At 35.4% G+C, this 11,252-nt stretch overlaps 1 protein-coding gene across 2 annotated transcripts in view; it reads left to right on the forward strand.

The window, feature by feature from the left end:
- The window catches only part of LOC306864886 (voltage-gated potassium channel KCNC1-like), a gene marked incomplete at its 3' end in the record, with an annotated part of 66,869 nt that continues 55,617 nt past the window's right edge, over nt 1-11,252 (forward strand). For both annotated transcript variants that reach the window (XM_079409164.1, XM_079409163.1), the window contains exon 1: nt 1-326. The remainder of the gene's footprint in view (nt 327-11,252) is intronic.

An 11,252-nucleotide genomic window follows, 5' to 3' on the forward strand; every position in this document is an offset into this window, starting at 1 on the left:
AGACATCAGGAGGGCGATTCAAAACGGGTGGAATAGCACATCAACACCACCATCCTCATCATCTTCATCATCCTTCTGTTCCGCACGGAAAACCAGCCAAAGTAAATTAGGGTGCTGACATTGTTTGTGCGAGCTGCCTATGAAGGAGAGGAAGGTGTGACACACACTACAGAGTGTGTGTTGTGGTTTGCATTAGTGTTAATGCTTTTATTTACTACTCTGTTAATTACCAGCCCTGGAAAACTGGAGCATACATGTCGTGATCTGAGAAAAGCATCTGGTTATTCTTATGGATTAACATATGATCTGAGCGCAACCCAGGTCAAGTGAGTATATAGATGTCTGTATAGTGCACTAGATGTCTGTATATTGTGTGTGCTGATGTCTATTGCATGCACTTTTCTGTTATTGGATTTAAATAAACATCTTTGCTGTCTATGTATCATGTTTCCAGTATTTAATGGTTGAGGTCTGGTAAGGGCGAGCATTTCTTTCACAACATGCAACAAGTATTGTTTTGTGCTGCTTTAATGCTGGTGCGTTCACGGTGATATGCATTGATTCTTGCACCAGCATTCATGTGGAATAACACAAGCAGCATTCGTGCACAATGTCAGGTGTGTGAAATGAGAGGCAGAACACACTACACACATGTTTTGCACGGTCTGTTTGAGCATCTGCCAGATTTATGCGGATTTGAAGGTGGAATATGATGGCTCGGGATCATTTTCACCTATTGGCCCTAGTGTAAGGCAGTCACCTTGGATAACTAGTGTCTTCTCTTTCCTGCAGGGATGAGTAATCAGGGAGAGACGGAGACGAGAGAGAAACAGACAACAGAGCAGTGCTTGTGTGAACTCGTGAAATAAAAGCATGGAAGAAGCCTGAAATGGAAGGCTTCAGGTTTTATTTATATACGGCGTAAATAATTAAAGAGCCGTCCGTGGATGTTGAACTCTGTGACCAGTGATCTGGTATGATTGCTGTAGACATCGAAAAGCTGGTTGATAATTGAAAGATCTGACACATCTGTTGATTTAAATTCATAGTTATGCAAAATCCATCCTTATTCCTCAAAGTTAGACAAAAGCTGCACTTGCTCTTGAAAAATCCCACATTGGAACACAAGTTAGATATATTAGGATGTCTTAGTTTCAGTAATACAGATAGTGATCAAAGCTGAATTTCCAGCATCATTACTTCAGTCTTCAGTGTCACGTGATTCTTCAGAAATCATTCCAATATGCTGATTTGCTGCTCAAGAAACATTTATTTATTTATTATGATTCTTTGAATAATAAAATGTTCAAAACAACATTTATTTGAAATAGAAATACTTTGTAACATTATAAATGACTTTACTGTCACTTTTGATTAGTTTAATGCATCCTTGCTATTTTTTTTTAATCTTACTGACCCCCTTATTTGTATTATCAGATACAATTCATTGCTTTTCTCTGGTTTCATATCCTGTTTTATATTCTTATATTAGCACAAAAATATTTTCTGTTTGACTTCCCCTCTATCTTTTTGCTGTAGTTGCATTTTTAATGTTTTGCTTTGTTTTTTCTGAAGCAGCATATCAGAACTATACACTTATTAGCTCAATATTTCTCATTGGTACCTGATTTTAAGGCTGATTGATTTGTAGACAGTGTGAAGTTTATCTACAGTAGATGGCAGTAAAATACATGTGTAATGCTGAAATGAGGCGGTAAGGGGCGTATTTTTTGCTTCTGATTGTTATGATGTTGTCATATTATTTTGCTTCTGAATTCTAACGACCACCTTATGTTATTGGTAATCTTGAGGCTAATAGTTTATTAAACGGAAACCTTTTAAAAGTTGACTGTTGGATTCAGAACACATCCTGATCGAACAAAACCCCAATTGGTTGCTTTTTAGCTAGGTTTTTTTTATTTAGAAGCATTTAATCCACATTAAAACTTGGTTGAATGTTCTTTATCTGCTGAGTTTGTATTTTAGCATGCTTCCAGTAGTTAAAGAACCTTGTCCCGTACTCAGTTAAACAGCTGTAGGTTCAATATTTCAGTCAGGACAGTTCTTGTGAAGTTGTGAAGGGTCTGTTGACTATCACATGATGATGTCTCTCTGCTCATCTCTGTGTTATTACTGCTAATAGTTTCTCTGTCTCTCGCTCTTCAGACGCTCTTTGCTGTAATTGCTGTTAAACTTGAGAAAGAGCTGAGCTCTCAGACGCAGAGTCGAGGAAGGGGTTAAGATCGATGTAAGATGATACACTTCCCTCATTTAGCAACTTTGGCCTCTCACTCAATTCATATTTCTCATAATCCCTTACATTTCTCAGTATGACTTTGCAGGCTTAGATTTATACACAGTATCTGTTTTCCACTGACGGACAGAGGTATGAAACCTCAAATACTATGGTTGGAGTTGCAGCAAGTTTAGAGAGTTTTTTTTTTTTTTTAAAAGGGATCAAATTTTAATTTAAATTAGTAGGAAAAATGTGACCCTTACACACTTTTTTATGATTACCTAGATTACCATTTTTGTTCTTTTTTTTAATTTTGCATTAATTATTTTTGCTGTTTTATTTATTTAGGATTATTATTATTATTTATGATTACCAGAGCATATTTTTTATTTATTTTTTTTATTTTTTTTATTTTACATGTAATTTTTTTTTTTTGGTACTTTGTGTTGATTTAGGATTATTATTTCTTTTTCAACCACATAAAATCTTTTAATTAACTTTCTATGATTAGCAAAGCATATTAGATAATTTTGCTTTTTATAAATGATTTTGCATATAATTTTTGCTATTTTGTGTTGTGTTGTGTTTTAAGGATTACTATTCTTCTCTCAACCACATAAAATGTTTACATTTTTTGTTTACTATAATTAGATGTTTTCCCTTTTTGATTATTTTAAAATGTATTCTATTGATAATTCGTATAAAGTTTATATCGTACTATCAATTCTTGCATTTCAGAATAGAATTGTCTTGGTTTCCTTGGAATTAAATATGTAATTCTGTTCCTTCTTGGATGTTCCATTATTATTTCATTTCAGATATTTTTCTGCATTCTTTTGTTATTTTCCATTTGACCCTTTCCTGACCAGAGGCCTTTTATTTTCTTAGTCCTGTATTTTAAAAGCATTATTTCTAGTCCAGTATCTGTAATATCTCACACACAGGTTACCGTGCAGCACACGTTTCCAAAAAGAGGAAGGCTGTGCTCTGGCAGCCAATGGCGCAGTAGCGCGCTCTTTTGTTTGGAGTATAATGGGATGCTGTTTGTGCTCACAGGTAGCTCAGAATGATAGTTTGCCCTTAAGGAAGGAAACGCTTTTCTACACAGCTGCTGAAGCAGACAATATGAGTCTGCTTTCCACTGCAGTCTGTAGCGCTGAATGAAAATGTGAGACACACACACACAAAATCACAGAGTCTGAGATGTGTTCACAGCTGCAGAAATAGACACAGCACAAGTGCATCACGTGATGCTCCTGTCTATCCGAGAGGATTTTTATGACGTGAATGCGTTTCTTTTCGGTTTGCATTGCTGAAGTATTTTGGTATCAATAAATACCCCATGCATGCAAGAGATAAGACCTCTAGCTGGAAGGAAAAAGATCCTTTTATTGCCCTCCCTCTCTCTCTCTCTCTGTCTGCCCATTCATGCTATATTTCTTTCTGCATCAGTGGATCTGATGTTTTGACCTTTGAAGGAGGGAGAGAGTGAGAGGAAGACGTGGGCCGGCGCGTGTTTTTGATGAATGTCTCGATAGAATGGTTGAAATTGTTGGCGCACAGATCAGATGTGTTTGGAGAGGAACGCGTGCGATGTGAGGTGCGGGGCAGTGTGTGTGTGTGTGTGTGTGTGTCACTGCAAAGGGGAGGCGACTGCAGCACTCTGCATCGCTGCACTTCCTCTCATGGACTGACGGGGCTCCACTGCACCAGACAGAGACATGAGAGCGGCTGCCAGGCTTTTAGAGATGGGGAAGAGATCAGGAACTGTGCTGGTGGGATACATATCATGCAAACTTCTATTTGCATTCACATATCTCTTTTTCTATTCTTTCTTTTTTATGACCTCTGCTTTTTTGTCCTACATGTATCCTTTTGACAAAGGAAAACGTCTTAAACCAGCCTAAACTGATTTGTTGGTCTCCCCGCCTTGTCTGGCTCATCTTTTGGATGGTTTTAACAAGATTTTGGACACCTTTTAGCTGATTAGGCTTGGGAAAACCAAATGAAACCAGCTAAGACCAGCTGCTTTAAAGGGATAGTCCACTAAAAAATAAATGTTCTTTAATAATTTACTCACCCTTGTCATTCTAAAACTGTATGACTGTCTTTTTTTCTGTGGAATTTTAAAGAATATATGTTGGTAATCAAACAGTTTCGGTTCCTATTGTTTTCCATTGTATGGACAAAAAACAATGGAAGTCAATGTAAACTGAAACTGTTTGGTTACCAACATTCTTAAAAATATCTTCTTTTATGAAATTCATACAGGTTTATAACATGTATTTTCATTTTTGGGTGTACTATTTATTTATTTTTTTCCAGCATTTTGCCATTTTTCTTGAATTTTTTTATTTTTTTTTATTAATTTTTAAATTAAATAATTCTAGCTTTACATTTTGTTTGGAACACCTGTGTGCTAATTAACTGTATAGCTTAAAATATAAAAACTTTAACTGTAAAAAAATATATATATTTTTTATTTGACCAAATAACTTGCCAAAGCAACATTTCTTATTTCACTTCAGTTTAAGATGAAGAACTAAAATAACTAAAACATAATAAAACCTATATATCCAGAATAATTAAATAGAATTATATGTTATATAGAACCTATATAATAGAATGAAACCAACATAATGAAACCATATAGACACAAAAAACTATAAAATAAAAAAATAATAATAAACTATAAAATGACTGAAACTTGAACTAAAATTCAAATGAAAATAGAAAATATTAAAATAAAAGCTAATTCAAAAATAGTATACCAGTTGTACTAAAATAACACTCATTCGGATTATTTTGACTATTTAATGAAAAATTGTATTTTTATCATATGTGACCCTGGAGCACAAAACCAGTCTTCAGTCGCTGGGGTATATTTGTAGCAATAGCCAAAAATACATTGTATGGGTCATAATTATTGATTTTTCTTTAATACCAAAAATCATTAGGATATTAAGTAAAGATCATGTTCCATGAAGATATTTTGTAAATTTCCTACTGTAAATATATCAAAACTTTCTGGCAAATTTTTGATTAGTAATATGCATTGCTAAGAACTTCATTTGGACACTTTAAAGGCGATTTTCTTAATATTTCAATTTTTTTGCACCCTCAGATTACTCAAATAGTTGTATCTCGGCTAAATAGTGTCCTATCCTAACAAACCATTCATCAATGGAAAGCTTATTTATTCAGTTTTCAGATGATTTATAAATCTCAATTTCGAAAAATTTACTCTTATGTGACTGGTTTTGTGGTCCAGGGTCACATATTACATTTGTCACCGCTTTATAAATGCCATTTTTGTGGCCTTTAAACATGAAATTAGTCATTTCTGTGCAATTTTCATCAATGGAATTGAAAAAATAGTTAAACATACTGTGTTTGAAAAAATACATTTACATTTATTTAAATTGCAGACATTTATCCAAATTAAGAACATCGCAAGCAATTTATACGATTCGGCAGTATTTGCAGCATACAATGCCAAGTTTCAAGAATAATCTAGATTTTTTGTTTTTAAATCCAAAAATGATTTGCACAGTGTGATATATTTCTGTTGTGTATTTATGTTATCCCAAAAGTTCCCAAGGATTTGTAAATCCAGGGAAATGTCAATTCCTGGTCATTGTCGCCTATCAATGACGTAATATCCGCACTATCCTCAGTTTCCGCTTGTAGAAACTATGGCAACACACAGACACAAATGTTGCTGTACAGTTCAACTAAATCCATTAAGTGTTGACCGCAGCATTAAATTTAGATCTGCTCAATGTTGCACCATTATTTTTTTACGCGTTTTTACAGTGTTGCACATTATAACCAATCACACGAGTCCATTAAGCTTATGAATGCAATGGCCAATCAGAGGCTTATTGATGCCTTTTGATTCACTCACTGACTGAATTCAGCTGTCACGTGCATTCTCTCATCATAAACAACAAGATGTAGGTATGATGAAGGAGATTCATTCATAAAACCGTGTATAGACAGGTTTACTGATTATAAGGGGAGTTTTTTGAGAGTGCTTAAACTCTGGCTAGACTTAAGTCAGTCATAATGTTCTTTGACAATGAAAGTTCTTTGCTCGCATTCTCTGTATAATTTATTCGCTGTTTGAATAACTGTGGAAGGTACAGGAAATAAACAAATTCATTCATTACCTCATCCGTGAACATCCTCCTTCATAGCATCATCAAGCTTGGCCTTTGTTATTGTTTTGAAAATGTGACCTCTAGGGGCAAAAACTTACATATTGTGCCTTTAAAGGAACACTACACTTTTTTTGAAAATAGCCTCATTTTCCAACTCCCCAAGAGTTAAACAGTTGAGTTTTACCATTTCTGAATCCATTCAGCCGATCTCCGGGTCTGGCTCTCCAAATGATTCCCTAATAGTTGTCTTTAAATTATCTTTAAGTTGATTAAAATCACCTGTGAGGCTTCAGGTTTTAAGCTAAGAACACCTATTTCTGATGATAAAATCACTAACGCATGACGTCTGGCTTGATTTCATCTTCACATCTCCTGCTTTATCCACTTCATTTGCTTGTGTTCCTCTTTTCCAGCCCCCTTCCCATCTCTCGCTCTCTTTCATGAACAGGCTTTTCTTTTTTTTGCCAAATACAGGAACGTAAGTCACTCACTCTCTCCAGTCTTTTAAATTCTCTCTCTCTCTTGTCCCCTCCCCCTCTCTCTTCTGCTGGTCTCTTCTGATCTGTTCTGCTCTCTCTCCCTCCCATTCCTCCCCCTCTTGCTGCAGTGTTACTGCTAATGTATATTAGAGTCACTGCAGTCCTCCACTGCTCACCCCTCTCGTTCTCTCCTTCTTTTACCCTCTCTCTCTCTCTCCTTCAGCTTCCATTTCCTGTTCAGTGCTAACAGCATTTTTACTTCTCAGTGTGTTGTCTTGTTTTGTGTGACATGCGTTCACACACACACGCACACACGCATGCACACACATGCAGGGTAATTATACCTCGCCTCCCTCACCCTGTGTGTCAGGATTTCTCACACTGCTCACATGCTCTCTAAACCCTGTTTTTTTCTTGCCTATCTGCTCTTTTTCTAGTCGTCTTTCTCACCTTCTCTTTGTGACCCCCTCCCCTTCCAAAAAACAGGAATAAATAAATAAATAAATGCAGTAAAACGTCACCACTTGCTGCTGAGCTCAGTTCTGGTACTTGCTTTCCCAAACACACACACGGCACAGTAAAATATTAACCCTTTCAGTTCTTCTGCACTTCTTTTTTTTAACTTTTGCATTTTTATTTAGTCATGCACATATAAATTCCTCAACATTTAATCAATATTTTCTTAATTATTTTTAAAATGTTCCTAATATTATTCACTAAAACCATCAAATCGCACTGGAAAAAAATGGCGTAGAGACAATTTTCACTCTAAATTATACAAATAATTGCAAAGAACTGGCAAGTGACACATTGAATTAAATATAAAATTTAAAGTAGAAAGACCAAAGTAGTTTTCTTCAAAAAATCTTTGTTGTATTTACAGTGAATAATTGATTCTGTAAAGTCAGATTCAGATGAAAATCAGATTTTTTATTAATATTTTGAAAATACTTTACTGCATCCTTATTTTCTCAACATTTAAACCATTCAACATCATCTTTTGTTTTTGTTTAAGTTTCAGTAACCCTTTCTCCTCTGAGCGCTACAGTGTTTCTGCTGATATCAGCTCAGTTCCAACTTCCGAGTGCATTTATTTTTCCTTCAATAACAGCTCATTTTTACTTCCTTTTTTTGCTCAAATATCCTTCCCCTCAACATTTATGGCAGTTTTTCTCCCTTTTCCTCCATCTGCACGTTCACTTATCTCACTTTTTTAATTGTTTCCTTTCATAATCCCTCTTCTGGGATCATTCAAATATCACATTATTTCATTAACATGATCTCTGAGTCACCTTTATGCACCTGAACAGTCTTAAACTCACTATTTTTATGGTGCATTACATGCATTCATCTGAAAGCTCTATTGCTATGAAACAACGTCAGTTTTATTCTGTTTTATGCTTCCTAGTACAAGTACAATATTTTAACTTCAGACTCCTTTTTGAATACCATGTAGTTATAAGTGTGTAAACTTTATTTCTAGTTAGATAAGAAATTATTTTTCAAAGTTGTAAATAAAATAGATTACTGGAGTGAAAATTTTGCTGGAGAAAAGGTAAGGGGGGGGACAAACCGAGACGGGATAGGAACAGAAAGAGAGCAAAATGGAACGAAGTGGCCTAATACTTTAAAAGTAAGTAAATCAGAACCATTTCAACCAAGGCTCTTTACTACAATAACACACAGAGGAGAGGGAGAGAAGAAATGAGCGGATGCACAAAGTCTTTTTACTGCAGCAAAACTGCACTGTTCTCTCCAAACTTCTCTCGCACTCTCTCTCTCTCTCTCTCTTTCCCTCCTCCCCCTGCTGCTCGGTGACGCTGGGCTACAGTGCTGTACTGCTGTGTGTGTGCATAATGAGCATCTTTCTATCTCTCTCTGTCTCTCTTTCTGTTCCCCCCATGCAATGAAGCTGCAGTGAAGCTCTTGACTTATTAGCTGCTTCATTTAAAGAGATAGAGAGACAGAGGGAAAGAGATACATAGAATTTTAATCAGTCGCAATAGTCTCTCGCCCTCAGTTGCATCTTGCAGTGGCATTGCTTCGTGAGATGCGGCCCAAAGGACATTTGAAAGCAATACGCCTGATTGAGAGATTTGACAGATAATCTGTATTCGATATGCATGGACTATTGATGCTGTTACTTTTAATTTTATATTAAATACATCTTAATTTTCATGCACTGACTTTCGACATGTTAAAATGCTGTGATGAAAATGATCTTTGATGTGTTGAGAGAGACAAAATAATGCATAGTTGTTTGATTGCCAGTTATATAATGCTCACTTGTATTCTATGGTCTAGCAGATCTACTTATTGTTTTTCTCTTATATTAATCGCTTCTGCTTGCATTATTGTCATTTGCATTCGATAAAAGCATCGTCTAGAAGAATAAATGTAAATCTCATTGTGGATCATTTGTGTTAAGGGACTATTGATCTTATATGATCCTGTTGTTTACTGTGTCCTCTGTTCAAAATGATTTTTAATGCACAACACGGTTCCATAACAGTGATTTGTGATATGCTTTGATTTAGAAATGAGTTGACACAAAATACTCTCGGGAATTCGTGCCGTGTGAGATGCCAACTCTAAAACTATTATAAACATTATTTTATCAGTATTATGCATATGCAGATTTTATATCCTCATATTAATTCAGGGACTGCATGAAATAGTAATTTTTAAAGGGAAAAGGTGAAGAATTGAGGATAGTTACTGTATATGACCTTCACTTTTGAAAATAAAGCTTCTTTACTGCTTTTTTACTTCATCAAATATTCTTTATAGTGAAAGAAGGCTCTTTAGTGAGGCCTCATGTATCGTGCATGCTGCGTATTACTGATATTAATTATATGGCTCCACGTTATCGTCCGGCCAGAACTATTGTTCCAGCCACCAAAGACAGATTCACAAATAACCTGCCTGATTTATCTCAACTGCTCTGTGTACCCATAAATACACATGAACTAGACGAAATGACTAGCAATATGGGCACTATCTTCTCTCATACATTAGAAGCTGTTGCCACCCTCAAATTGAAAAAGGTTAGAGAAAAACATACTGTGCCATGGTACAACAGTTATACCCATTCGCTCAAGAAAGAAACTCGTAATCTTGAGCGCAAATGGAGAAAAACTAACTTAGACGTTTTTAGAATTGCGTGGAAAAACAGTGTGTCCAGCTATAGACAGGCTCTAAAAGCTGCCAGGGCATAGCATATCCGCAAAATCATAGATAATAACCAAAACAATCCAAGGTTTTTATTTAGCAGTGGCTAGATTAACAAATAAACAGACACCGCCCGATCTAAATATTCCCTCAGTTTAATAGTAATGACTTTATGAATTTCTTTACTGCTAAAATAGATAACATCAGAAATACAATATCAAATGTAGATTCTACTGCGTCTAGTATTTCAGCTTCATTCATCGCACCCAAAGAAAAACTGCAGTGCTTTACAACTATAGGACAGGAAGAGCTAAATAAACTTATCAGTGCATCTAAACCAACAACATGTTTATTAGATTCTGTACCCACTAAACTACTGAAAGAGTTGTTACCTGTAGCAGAAGAACCGTTTCTCAATATTATTAACTCATCATTATCTTTAGCTCACGTCCCAAAACCATTCAAGCTGGCGGTTATTAAGCCTCTTATTAAGAAAACACAACTAGATTCTAATGAACTGGCAAATTACAGACCCATTTCAAATCTTACGTTTATGTCTAAAATTTTTGAAAAAGTTGTGTCTGCTCAATTGTGCTCCTTCTTGCAAAAAAATGATCTCTATGAAGAATTTCAGTCAGGTTTCAGGCCTCACCATAGTACAGAAACTGCACTTGTTAAAATTACAAATGACTTGCTTCTTGCTTCAGACAAAGGCTGCATCTCATTGCTAGTATTACCTGATCTTAGAGCTGCGTTTGACACTATAGACCATGTTCATTTAAATGGGGAGTCATCTCAATTATCACCAGTAAAGTATGGAGTACCACAAGGGTCTGTCCTAGGTCCTCTGCTATTTTCAATATACATGTTGCCTCTTGATAATATTATTAGAAAATACGGGATTAGTTTTCATTGTTATGCTGATGATACTCAACTATATATCTCAACAAGACAAGATGAAACTTCTCAACTATCTAAGCTAATAGATTGTGTAAAAAATGTAAAAGATTGGATGACCAATAATTTCCTCCTATTAAATTCAGATAAGACAGAGATATTACTTATTGGACCAAAAAACATTACACAGAATCTCTTGGATTACAATTTGCAACTAGACGGATGTACTGTTACGTCCTCTAAAGTCAAAAATCTGGGTGTTATATTAGACAGCAACTTGTCCTTTGAAAATCATATTTCCCATGT

The sequence above is a fragment of the Barbus barbus genome, assembly GCF_936440315.1.
Source record: "Barbus barbus genome assembly, chromosome: 46".
Taxonomy (NCBI): Eukaryota; Metazoa; Chordata; class Actinopteri; order Cypriniformes; family Cyprinidae; genus Barbus; species Barbus barbus.